The sequence below is a fragment of the Pipistrellus hanaki genome (genome assembly GCF_964339955.1).
Source record: "Pipistrellus hanaki genome assembly, chromosome: 14".
Classification (NCBI taxonomy): Eukaryota; Metazoa; Chordata; class Mammalia; order Chiroptera; family Vespertilionidae; genus Pipistrellus; species Pipistrellus hanaki.
In genome coordinates, this window is record NC_140516.1 from 28,832,250 (window position 1) to 28,846,285 (window position 14,036).

The 14,036-nt window shown below is 40.4% G+C and overlaps 1 protein-coding gene across 2 annotated transcripts in view; it reads right to left on the reverse strand.

Annotated features, from left to right (window-relative positions):
• The window catches only part of PRKG1 (protein kinase cGMP-dependent 1), a 1,113,305-nt gene that overhangs the window by 397,924 nt on the left and 701,345 nt on the right, over positions 1 to 14,036 (reverse strand). The window lies entirely within an intron of this gene.

Below are 14,036 nucleotides of genomic sequence, written 5' to 3' on the forward strand. Positions count from 1 at the left end.
ACCTGAAAATCCAGGTACCTGCACTTAGTTGCTGTTGTTGTTTTGTTTTGTTAAGCCTCACCTGAGGATATTTTCCCATTGATTTTTAGAGAAAGTGGAAGAGAGGAGAGACAGGGAGAGAGAAACATCAATGTGAGAGAGACATACCAATTAGTTTCCTCCCACAACCAAGGTTTGGAATCAAACCTGGGGCCCTTCAGTTCACTGGCCAACTCTCTATCCACTGAGTCAAGCCACCCAGGGTATCTGGGCTTAGTTTTAAATGTGGGTTCTAGAACGGACTAAAAACCAAGATAAAGCCACTCCAATATCTTCCAGTGCAATTTTCAGAAACCTGGATTATGGTATATAGACTAGAGTTAGGTTTCTGCTTGGTAGTATAACAAGAACTTTAATCACTCCTGGAGGCATGCTGAAGACAAACGCTCTGCCACTCTTCTTAGGGGCCTGAGACAGGAACTGGCAAGCAGTAGTAGCAGCAGGTGGTAGAGCAGAGAAACTGTGAAGGATCTCCTTTTACAGGAGAAGTGATAATAACGCTATAAACCAAAGAGTACAGGCCAGTGTTGAGAGACACGCTTGGCACCCACACGCAGAGCCTCAGTATTCATGGAAATGAAAGATGAAATTATTTGACATCCTCATAATCCCAGAAAATGTGAGCTACCAAAACTCAAATGTCTGATGACAAGTTTGCAAAGGCCTGGCAGGGTGGAGGGAGAGGAGGGGGATTTAACACAAGCATATATTAAAACATCTATAATTTTAGTGAATATTATTAAAGGTAATAGGCTTATAAATATATTTTCTCAGACTATTTCAAACATTTTCTCTAATGCAGTGCTTTTATCATGGGAGGGAATGAGAAGCATATGGTAAATAGTCCGACAGTAAAAACAGACATACCAGGAAAATATTAACCCCTCCCCATTATTCTATTTGCTAGTCTATATTGATTTTTTTACAGAAAGGAAGAGAGAGGGACAGAGAGTCAGAAACATCAATGAGAGAGAATCATCGATTAAGCTGCCTCTTGCACACTCCCTACCGTGGATGTGCCCACAACCAATGTACATGCCCTTGACCGGAATTGAACTTGGGACCCCCCAGTCTGCAGGTCGACGCTCCATCCACTAAGCCCAACCAGTTTTGGCTGCTAGTCTTCTTATCCATAGGAAACCATAATTATTATATTAATTTCTTAGAATGTCCTTTGAGAAATACCTTACATATACTAATATACCAGCTCATATATGTATAGACATCCCAATTTGGGAGTGGAGGGAGAAGAATGGGGCATACTTTAACACTGTCCTGTGCCTTGCTCTTTTTTTTTTTATTAAAATATTCATTTAAGATATATCACAAGAGCACATATAGATTTTCCTCATTTTAAAAATAGCTGCATGGAATTCTATAAATTCTAAAATATATTTTATAATATGTAACTATCATAAGCATAACTCATCTAACTCGCTGCTGATATATATGTTGTTTCTAGCATTCATGATGACAAACAATGAATGGTTCCTCCCAGCATTTCAGTGATGTTGAGGATGGTGTCATGGTCATTATCGGTGTATCTGACATTTTCTGAGATCGTGGCACATACTGCAGCACACAAACCATTTACTGTTAGCACCAAATACATTCATTCCTCCATCTACCTCTGTATGCCACTTTTTTGCCTTTTCCATTTCCTTCTTCTATCTTTCAAGAGATGAAAGAGACCCTCTTCTCTTCTAAAACTCTACTCCTTTTTCTTTAAAAAAATATTTTTATTGGTTTCAGAGAAAGAAAGAGGCATCTGTTGGCTGCCTCCTGCACAGAGATCGAGCCTGCAACCTGGGCATGTGCCCTGACCTGGAATTGAACCATGACTTCCTGTTTCATAGTCAATGCTCAACCACTGAGTCACACAGGCTTACCAAAACCCCACTCCTTTTGCCTGCCCCTTTTCTCTTCCTACTCTCTCCTTTGTCCTAAATGTGCCTTAGGCTTCTACTTTAAAGAGGGGTCACTGTAGGAGGGTAACTCATGCTTCTCCCATAGTGTAGGCATGGGGCTTGTGGCCACTTTTCCTCTGAACATCAAATATGTAAGAAATAAAAATATCAGTTCATCAATCTACTGAATTCAAGTGGCTCCCTTGTCTAAATAACATTTGGAATTCTAAATAATGCCTTGATGTCTTTTTCTGAAGAGATTTTGGGAAGTATACAAGAATATTGCTGTGCTGTACAAATATTAGCTGGACCCAATACTAATACATACCAAACACAATCACTCGCATTACATAAACCTGCAAGCACCTGTGGTGGGAATAATGTGTGGGAGTCTGCAAAAACACTTTGACATTCATCATCCTAGTTTTAAAGCTAGAAAACATCCCATCTATTTTTAATGGGCCTACTGATAAAGTGTGCCTTTTGAACTTCCAAACATGAAATGTGCCACTTTAAGTGTTTCTATTTATCAAAGAATGGTATATATCTTACTTCACATATATTTCTTTCTTCAGAGTGACAGTTTCAGGGTGAAACAGCTCAAATTAATAGCCATCTCTGCTTTACTTTTCCTCTCTGGGAGATAATTTAGAGTTTTGAGGCACTCTGTTTCTATAAGTAAGCAGCCGCAAATGATTAGAGAAGACTATATAGCACGATGAATTTTCTTGACAAAATAATATATGAGCGAAATGGTGCCTGTTAAATCACCTGTGCCACGGGCAGCCGGTTTTGGCGCTAAACAAATAAATGGCAAAATAAGCCCTCGCGAGGATTTTTCAATATTCTGTCATGCGGTTATAGATTTCAGAGTTTCTTCCTGTCAGTTTCATGCCACATTTCTTTACACAGCTGACAGGCAGCTGACAAGGCAAGAAAAGTTAGAAAATCTGGCTGGTAGTGGAATTAACAGAAGTCTTCCTTTGGAGGACTAAAACATGCATTCTAATTTTAGAAAAATAAGTTAGAGCTTTCAGGAATGAACTATTTCCCTTCAACTGCCTGAAGTCAGATCTGTCTCTTACATGCTGTAAAATCCTGGGTAAGCTGTCTAACCCATCTATGTCTCAGTTTCCTCACTTTCTTTAGGTTTTGGTGCAGACTGAATGAGAAATCTAATAAAAGGCTAATATGCAAATTGACCAAGCAGTGGAATGACTGGTCGCTATGATGTGCACAGACCTCGAGGGTGTAGGAAGCGGTTATAGGGTTCAGCTTCGACTGACCTGCTGACACAATCCTCTAAGCATAATTAAGCTTGATCTTGTAACTGCTCCCTAGATCTTTCCTGGGTAGCTAGTGGGCTGTGGGAGGGACAGCAAGTGCTGCCAAAATAAGTGAAACTTACAAGAACATTGTAAATTACCTTGTTTGTCCCCGACTATAAATAAAGCATCAGCTTTGCAGTCTGGATCTGTTTTGTGGCCTCAGCCAGGCACAGAAGATCCTCCTAGACCCAGCTTATTCTCTTGTCGGTCTTTTTTCTCCATCCTTCACCACCCTCCCTCAGGCTCGCCAAACCCTTGGCTGTGCTGGCAGAGCACACCAGGGGGTAGACACTCAATGCAGGAACTGCTCCCTGATGGTCAATGTGTCCCCATAGAAGCCAGGCTAATGGCTGGCGAGCACAGCAGTGATGGCAGGAGCCTCTTCTGCCTCTACAACAGCACTAACGATGTCTAGAAGCCAGGCTAATGGCTGGGGAGCACAGCAGTGATGGCAGGAGCCTCTTCTGCCTCTACAACAGCACTAACGATGTCTGACTGCCATCTTAGGGAGCAGGCCTACGCCATCAGTTGGACATCCCCCGAGGGCTCCTGGATAGGAGAAGGTGCAGCACAACCTGCACCAAGGCTGCACTGCCCCCTTCCAAGTACATGAATTTCATGCACTGGGCTTCTAGTTATGTATAAAGCACTTAGTAAAGGGCATGGATGGCATTGTAATTGTAATAATAATAGTTTGGTCTCAAATGGCTCTCTTTTAGGTCATGGGGATGGATATTAAGTAGGGTGGTTAAGAGTCCACATTTATAAAACACATAAAGTTTTAAAATGATACTGCTTTATATTAACTTCTTCATTCTCCAAGTAATACCGTGAAAAGCATTAACATTTGACAGTAATTGTAATATATGAGGTAGAGGGGGAAAAACTATTAAGAAAGAAAAGAATAAAAACTCACTGTTCCCTTGGTTTATTTGCAATCTTTGCCATTCTGGATTCAGTCATTAAAATGTTTACTTCTATCTTCACTCACAACTCAAACACTCTCCCCCAATTTAGCTTTACCATCAATCCATTCCATCTGCTTTCTCACTCACCTACCTAAATGACTGAGGGCTACCTCCTACACGAAGGAAAAAGTGCTGATGTTTTTTTAAAGGAAGTAGACAAGAAATGCTACAGCTTTGAGATAAGCTGTTAGAACTGCCTTGAAGTCATCAGGAGAGAAGCCAAAGGCAAGAGGGCTTCGTTTTTGTCTCCTATGGGGGGCACTGTTCTTTCTGGGAGCACAGAGCTCATCTACATATAAATATCAAAACACATACATTCCGTCCTGAGTGAAAAAAGGAAGTCAGAAAGCAGTGGACATAGTAGTCAGCAACTACAGAAGAGTTTGTTGCTACAGCTACAGTTGTAGTTTACAACTACAGAAAGTATTCACATACTTTCTCCCCTATTTTTTTCTCTCTCCAGAGAAAAAAAAATTGGGGAGAAAGTATGTGAATAAGAAAGGTCATCTTATAAAACAAAGACATAAAATAACTAGTTAGTGAGGCCCACAAAACAGGGCAAAGTATTACAAAGGCTTGGCTCGACTGTCCCTGATTAGACTGATGGTCAAAGGTACTCATAACTGCATCATTTGTGCAAAGTGCAAATAATAGGTGAATTTCGTTGAAATATTTAATTTAAGCAAAAACTTGGTTATATTTTATCAACGCTGTTTTTTTTGAAAAATCACGCTTTGTTTTAAGGTTAAAGTTTAAGAAGTCTAACTAGAAATAATAAGCTGCTCATTAAGTAAATGGCCTGGCAACAAGGTACTATCTACCAAGAGACACTTGATAGAAGTGAGAGGGGCTATCAGAGTTATACCAGCTTCATGTCTGAAGCAATCAGATATAAGTAGCAATGCCTGTCCTTGGTATACATAGACGAATACAGGTAAATGAAACCTAGCATGGTAAAGAGAAATAGCAGTCACTTTCTTAGTAATAAAGGGGGAAAAAATCCCTTTTCATCTTGGACCTCAGCAAAAAGGTCAATGGGTAAACAGCCGTTATATTTTCATTTTCTATATATACCTCTCAGGAAATCAAACAAATCAAAACTGCATTCGGAAACTGTCTGCTCCTATACTGCAATCTCCATCTTGCCTGACAGAAAAGAAACTCCTCGCAGGCACGGCTGTTCTGCCACACATTTGAACCTGAACCCCATAAATCCTCGGTGAAAGTTCAAGAAGGAAAGCTATTAAAAGTTTCTAGTGAAAAGTTGTAGTGAAAGCAGGGGTCACGTTTCTTTTTTCTTTCTTTTTTTCTTTTTTTAATATATTTTATTGATTTTTACAGAGAGGAAGGGAGAGAGATAGAGAGCCAGAAACGTCGATGAGAGAGAAACATCGACCAGCTGCCTCTTGCACACCCCCCACCGGGGATGTGCCCGCAACCAATGTACATGCCCCTGACCGGAATCGAACCCGGGACCTTTCAGTCCGCAGACCGACGCTCTACCACTGAGCCAAACCGGTTTCGGCAGGGGTCACGTTTCAGTTCCCTTTGAAACACATATTCTGTCCAGCTCAGTGCCTACTTCCACACAGCCTGTGCTCAGGAGATATTTACCAAATAGGTGATGAATGCATCTTAGCTGCTGCTAAGAAATAACAGTATTCCTAGGGAGTTATCAGGCCAGTGCTGATCTGAAATGTGTAAGTTTCCTTCTTGCCGTCCCCCTTCTCCTCCCCAGCTGCAGACACCTGGTCTCAGGATTCTTGGCAGCTGGCCTCCCTGTGCAAGTCCAGCCATAGAACATGAATGCCGGCCCCAATTGCTCAAGCCGGGGACGTTGGCAGCAAACTCCAGAGCATGACACTGGCAGGGAAACTTCTGCACTTTCTGTAGAATCCCTGCAGGCATTGGCTTCTCTTTCCTGGACCCCTCGTGGGCGGTGAGTTAACACACACAGCTCCACTTTCAGAACTGACAAAAGACTGAGCCCCAGAGGAATAGGTCACTGGCATAGGCTTGTCTCCCTGCAGGCACTTGCTTTGTTCGCCAGAGCCAGGAGGGTTTTGGCAAACACTGGAGGTGAGCAAGAGGAAATTCTCTCATTGTACTGCTCTGAAACAATGTATGTGCAGTTATTTCAAGGTAAATGTCATATGATAGTGGTGAAGATGATAATAAATAGGAGAATTGTTACTAGTTATTGTATCATTAAATTGTCAAAAAAGTATTAATATTTTTATATGAGAGAGAATAGTTTGATATATTAAAATGTGTGCTCTATTCACCTTCAAGAAAATCATCCTATATAATAAAAGGGTAATATGCAAATTGACCCTAAGGGGGCAGACGCTCAATGCAGGAGCTGCCCCCTGGTGGTCAGTGCACTCCCATAGGGAGAGCTCTGCTTAGCCACAAGCCAGGCTGACCACTTTGAGCTCAGCAGTGGTGGCGGGAGCCTCTGCCTCCTCAGCAGCACTAAGGATGTCTTACTGTGACTTAGGCCTGCTCCTGGGCTGCCAGAGGGCGCAGGCTGGGCTAAGGGATCCCCCAGCCCCCTTCACCCTGAGTGCATGAATTTTCATGCACTGGGCCTCTAGTGTGTGTGTGTGTGTGTGTGTGTGTGTGTGTGTGTGTGTGTGTGTATAGTGAATTTTCTGAAGATCCTTAATGTGTGGCTAAATCTTTCTTTACTGTTTTATACCAGGCCACTTTTCTAGATGTAAATCTGTATATTTTAACATTTCTATGAAAACTACCCATTTGGGGAACTGATATTTTATTTTTGCAGACACTGATGGAATGACTTAGAGGAATGATCTGGAAAATCTCTGATAGCAGATGCTTTGAGAATGGCTGCCTAGTTCACAACAATCCTTTCAACTGCTTTCATCCCTAACAACGGTGTGCCAATAGGAGCTACTTTCAGAGTTCATGGTCATCCAGTCATCGAGGATAAACATTCAGCTGCTACCAGGACAGCTGCATCAGTGCTTAAAATAATTGACAACCCATACCTGATTATTAATAGTTACTGCACTGAACCCCTAAGTGCCCTGTCCTTGACCTCTTCGCAGCCTAGCAGGTAAAGGGGGTTAATACCAGGCACTGCAAGGGTCTGTAGGGTCCCACCCACTGCAGCTGATTGCTCAAAGTGGACAAAGTGTCACTATCACCCTGGTCCCAATCCCTTTCCTGTGTTGGATTAAATCATAGATGGACATCAAATCATAGATGGGCTTTCTGTATTCTCCCTGCAGGCAGAATTAAATAGGAGCTGGACATTTAGGTACTCTCTCCCCAGGAGCTGGAATCAGCACTAAGAGAAGCAATCCTTCTCTCTGGACAAATCTCTAACAAGTAAGTCAAAGCCTGTAGATGAGCCCCCTTAAGTAAGAGTGGGCCAGTAAGAGAAACCGGAGAGATCTGGTTCTTCAAGCAGAGAAGAAATATGTTGCATCTAAGTGTGCGTGACAGTGACAGAAAGAGAGAGAATGGGAACAGAGCATTCTGAATGTGTTGTAATTGCCCATTTCCTAAAGATGACTGCATGACTGTTGTGCCTCCCCTACAACCAAATTCATATGTCAGAACCCTAATCTCCGATGTCACTTATTGGGTTGTACCCTAATCTAATATGACTGGTATCTTTATAAGAAGTGGAAGAGACACCAGGGATTTGCATACGTGAGAGGGGAAAGGCCACATGAGTCCACAGTGAGGTGGCGGCGGAGAGGCCTCTGGAGAAAACTGGCATCTTGGTCTCAGACTTCCCGCCTCCAAAACGGAGAAGAAATAAGTTAATTTCGCTTGTTTACATCTTCCAGTCTCTGGCCTTTTGTAGTGGCAGCTGGAGCAGACTAATCCTCTGCATGCAGGTTCTGAGAGATAACAGTACAGTAGCTTCCCCTCATCTGCAGTTTTGCTTTCCATAGTTTCAGTTCCCTGAGGTCAAGTGCAGTCTGAGAAGATTAAGTGGAAAATTGCAAAAATAACCTATCACGAGTCTTTGCTTGTGCACCATTCTCAGCAGCATGATGAAATCTCACACTGCCCTTCTAGAACGTACTCATCCCTCTGTCTGGTGTAGCCACACTATGTGCTTTCCTCCCTACTCCCAGTGGTCATGCAGTAGCTGTCTGGGCTATCAGATGGACCCTGGCATTTCAGTGCTTGATTCCAAGTAACCCTTACAGGAACTAACACTATGTCACAATGCCTACCTACATCACTCACCTCACTTCTTTTTACTCATAAGCATTTTACCCACTCATATCATCAAAAGAGGGTGAGTAAAGTACAAGATACTTTGAGAGAACACATTCATATAGCTTATTGCGGCATATTGTTATAATTCTTCTATATTATAATTAGCTATTGCTGATCTACTATGCATAATTCATAAATTAAGCTTTATCATAAGTATACATGTATAGGAAAAGACATAGTGTATATGGGGCTCCATACTATCTATGATTTTAGGCATCCACTGGAGGTCTTGGAACATATCCCTTGGACAGATAAAGGGGGACAACCTTATTAAAATCCCACCATTACCTCTTTTGCATACCACGGTTGGAGTTGTCTTCTGTACTTGTACCAAAAAGCGCTAGCTACTAAATTCCCATAAACATTGGATTTTATGTTTTAACCTAATTTTTGACTTTAGGAATTTCAATATTTTGTGGCAAATTTGAAATGACACTCTGAAGTAATGTTTCTCAAGGATTCTTGAACTGTGATAATTCAAAATACATTCTGTCACACCGTTGTTTTGTTTTAACAACTGAGCCCTTGATCAAATATTTTAGGAAGGCCTCTTTCCCGTGACTTGGTACAAATATAGGCTCATTCTATAGACTAATTGAACCTCAGAAGAAAGTTAGCAGCCTAACTTGTGAAGTGCTGAGCAGTTCCGACATGTCTCTGATGCTGGGTATTGGATTTCTCTGGTCACAGAAACAAAGATCCAGGAGTTGTTCATCTTAAATCTAAAGAAAGTCTTGAATCATTTGAGTACCGGTTTCAGGATTTGTACTTTTCTACAGTTCATGCTTCCTTCCTCTCTGTTCTTTCAGGTGACAGCCTGAAGCAAGAATAAGGTAGTTCTGCTTCTTGCCTAGTTAGTTATGCATTTCCATGTCTGAATAAATGGCCTATGTCCGCCAGGGCACACTCAGAAATAGTAGTTCTAATGGCATCCTGAACATATGCTCAGGTAGCTTCTGTGCCAGACATTTTTGTATAAGCCCGGATGTTCCACAGTCAAACTTCAGGCAGGCTCTTTTTAACAAAAATGAATCAGTGGAAATTCAGCCACTAAATATTTGAAGAGTGCATTTCATTTAGTATAAGAACTTAATGAACACCAAAATGAGCAGTAAAATTCTCATTGAAGTGTCTAATGGGATAGAGCCTAAAAATTATTCATGTTCGACTATAAATCTACCACAAGTTAAAATAGCAATATTATATAAGGTGGTCTCTGTACAGTTTTTAAAATTATATATTCTGAAAATAGACCATTATTGTACCCAGTCTATCCCTTTAAAGATAAAAATGAAGACATAAACAAAACAAACAAAAAAATAGCATTACACTAAAAATTGGGTCTCTTTCCACTTAAGATGATGCTTCATCTACTACTATTAATTCTACATAACAAACGTAGATTGATGATTACTGCACAAAATAAGTAATGATAACATTTGCCATATAATCCACATAACAATCTAATACAGGTGATATTATTCTCAATTAAATAATGCAAAAAATGGAAGCAGAGAGATTTGTTCAAAGCTACCCAGTTATTTGAGTTAGACAGCCAAGGCAAGTCTCTCTAAAATTAAAGTCTGTTCTGAACTCCTTCACTCTACTGTCTTTCAGAGTTCTGGAGCATAGTTTGCAAGGGAAAGTTTGATTATCTAAATCCCACTACAAGCCAGGCCAATAACTAGGCACCTGACCCTAGTGGAGTTCCTTGTCTTCCCTGAGCCTTATTTTCCTTCCATCTATTTTTAAAAATGGGGTTGAACTCAGTCTTTCCAGAGAGAACATTTACTTCTATCCAATCTCTAGTCCTGGAATGACATATTCCCAGTAGTTTCAAATTCATGACATCTTCCTCTTGCTAATAAAAGCCATTCTTCTCATATATACATATAAATGAAATTATTGTTTACTTCTCTGTTTGTTGTTTCCTATTAAATACATTTTTTTAAATGTGAAAAAAAAGTCATGAAACAACCTAATTTGGAATTTGAGAAATGTGGGTTCTTTCATTTTATAAAAAACATATTAATTAATTACCCATCTAACTGGATGCTTTTTAAAAATTCTTATTTGATATTTAACGATAGCCCTGTAAATTGAAAAAAAGAAACATTTTTCCCTCAATTGCAGCAGTCTTTACATCAGATAGTCCATCTGTTGTCACAACACTGATTGTGATGTCAAAATTGCAATTAGCTACACTCAGACAATCAGGGAAAGGCCACGGGGGATTGTGCCCAGGCCCCCATAACCTGCGATGATGGCACCAATTATGAAATGAGTAAAATCAAAAGACCTGATTTTAGGCTGTAGCTGAGCCACTCCCTGGCTAAGTATCCTTGGGAAACTAATGGAATAATGTAAGAGCTTGAGTTCTTTGAGTCAAATTATGTGTGTTAGCATCTTGTCTCTGCCAGTTCAAATGGACACACTGTTTAACAACTCTGTGCCCCTGTATTTCTTTAGCTATACATTCAGATACTATGGCTGCCTATCTCAGAAGTGTTGTTGAAAGTATTAAACAAAACAATGTAGTTTATAAAGTATTTATGAGAGGGCCAGGTCTGTATGAAGAGCTCAGAGTTGTTGTGAATAGTATTTGTATTTTGAGTCCACTGGTAAAGTTCTAGGTAACTGTTCTCTAAGTTTCCGCATCTTTAAAATTAAGATATAATGGTATGTACCTCATAAAACTGTTGTCAAGACCAGTCGAGGGAACCCAAAGGAAAGTGTTGTGTAAGCTGAAAGCATTCAATTACCATTTGGTTAACTATGTAATCCAGAACAAGATGATCTTGCATTAATTAAAAAAATATTTACTAAATGTTTGTAATATACAAGGCACTGGGTTAAGCAGTATGAAACACAGGAAGGAGATATGGGATCTATGCTTAAGTGGTAGCACAAGAATATAATCACTACTCTGAGGTAAAAGAAAAAAGTCTGAGGTTTCCCTGACCTGTTTGGCTCAGTGGATAGAGCATTGGCCTGCAGACTCAAGGGTCTATTACACTAAATCGTGTTTTTTTTTTTAAACTGATTTTAAGGAGAGGAAGGGAGAGAGGAGGGAGATGGAGATAGAGAAACATCAATGTGAGAGAGAAATATTTATAGGCCCTGCATTGCCCCAACTGGGGATTGATACTCTCCACCCCCAAACTTGGATATGTGCCCTGACCAGGAATGAAACCTGCCATTCTCTGGTGTACTGGATGACGCTCCAATGAGCCACACCAGCCAGGGCTGGTGAATAATGTTTTAATGCCCACCAAGCCTACACAACCTTTACATTCTGATGTAAGATTTGATATTTGGAAATATTTACTATTATATTTTGGCCAATTCAAGTCAGAAAGTTAGGTGATTTGTTGCATAATGCTGTTTCTGGTTGAAAACGAGGTTATCCATGAGTTATACATGAGCCCTAAAGCAATTTCAGGGTAGGAGTTTAAGAATCATTTTGAAAAATGGAGGCCTGCCAGTTTAGTTTCTGTAAGGTGATTACTTTGAAGGACAGCCCCCGTTTGGCCATATGCCCTGATGTGTTTGTTTAAAAATCATTCTTAGCACAGTTGATATTTTGATTTATTAAAAGAATTGATCCCTGAATGTGTAAGATGTCATGTACATTTTTCTTTAGAATGTATGTTGTGCTATAAATACTTAAAGTTAAAACATTACAGTAACAAAGAAAGTCATAAAAAATGGACGTTCTTCCAGGTTAGGTCTACACTGGTACCAGAAATATACATGGCTTCCTAAAAGTACTTGATAATTCTAAGCCGCTCTGTTCACTGTAAGTAATAATTTATGTGTCCTGAGCACTGAGCTATGGGCTGGGTCACACTGGTCCTCTATGAATGGAGCCACATCAAACCATTCTTCTAGTTTGAAATAGGTGGACTAAAGAGAACACAGAAGACCTATGACCAAGAGCACAATCTTATAGTCATGCTTCTCCCCGCTTGTATGTTCCCAGAGCTCATCAACCACTCTATAATCCACATGTGTGATTTAAATTTTCCTAATGAAGCAGATTTTAAAAACTGAAATAAGTGATATTAATGTTAAATCATATTTTGTTTAACCTTACATATTTTTAAAAAATATATTTTACTGATTTTTTACAGAGAGGAAGAGAGAGGGATAGAGTTATACAGAAACATCTAATGAGAGATAAACATTGATCAGCTGCCTCCTGCACACCTCGCACTGGGGATATGCCTGCAACCAAGGTACATGCCCCAGACTGGAATTGAACCTGGGACCCTTCAGTCCACAGGCCTATGCTCCAACTACAGAGCCAAACGATCCAGGGCTAACCTTACACATTAAAAGATCCCTTCAACATACAAACAATATAAATTTAATGAGACTTTACATTTTAAAATAGTCTCTTCAAAATCTTGCTTGTATTTTACGCCTATAGCACATCTTAATTAGAATGTTAAATTTTAACTGGATATACTTGGACTTTTATTTAGATTGAATGTAATTTACCATTGGAAAAGTAGATACTATGCCTAAGTTTCAAATATACTAAAAAAAAAAAAAAAAAGTTCCAGTAGCCTAACTATATATCGGTTTTTATGTTTACATTAATAATAATAAATAAAATTAAAAGTTCAATTTCTCAAACTGGCCACATTGGAAGCATTCAAATAGCTACAGGTGGCTGGTGGCTACTTAAGGGGCAGAGCAGCTCTGGAGCTGTAATAGACCACACCTGTGTAAAAATTCTGGCTTTGCATTTCCTGGCTGCAAAGCAAATTACCTAGCCCTCTACAAGCTTCAGTTTTGTTCAGTGGGGGTGGGGGAAACTTACACAAACACCCACATTCCACTCTGTACCTAACTTCTGCCATCAAAACTCGCAACAGACTATAAATAACTATAGTTTGCTCTTGACTTCATAGTAGAGGTGGTGAAATTATTGCATCTGATTATAACAATCAGAACCAATATAAACGCCTATGATGTACCAGTAAGAATTGTTCCATTTAATTCATACTCTGCAGCTGCAGCCTTAAATGTTACTTATTACTAACCATTCAGATTACTATCGGTTAAAGAAAAAAATTAATATTACGAGTAGCTGGACTGCAGCCTGCATGCACCGGGAGAAACTTGCAAAACCCAGCCCCCTAGCCACAGCGGTTAGCGAAGGGACAAGATGGGGGCGGGGATGAAGCCGGCACACACTTTCTGGGAAGTGTGTTTTCCAAAAACAACTTCCTATTACTTTTGCAGTTTAAGGAGCAAATCCGAAATTTTGCTTAGAAACGATTACACTTTCCCTGAGTTTACAAGTAGAAACGGCTCAGTGTAAATACTCGTTATCAGAATAAAGAAAAGACAGCCGGACGCAGCTTCCGGCGGGCGGTTTCCCGCGCAGGCAACCGGAAGCTGCAGGGCTCTTGACGTCATGGCGGGAGCGGCGTCCGCTGTTACCATGGTGAAGTCTCCGCCGCCATCTTTACTGTGGTTACCGCGCACCGCGCTTTTTCTGGCGAGGAGGGGCGCCG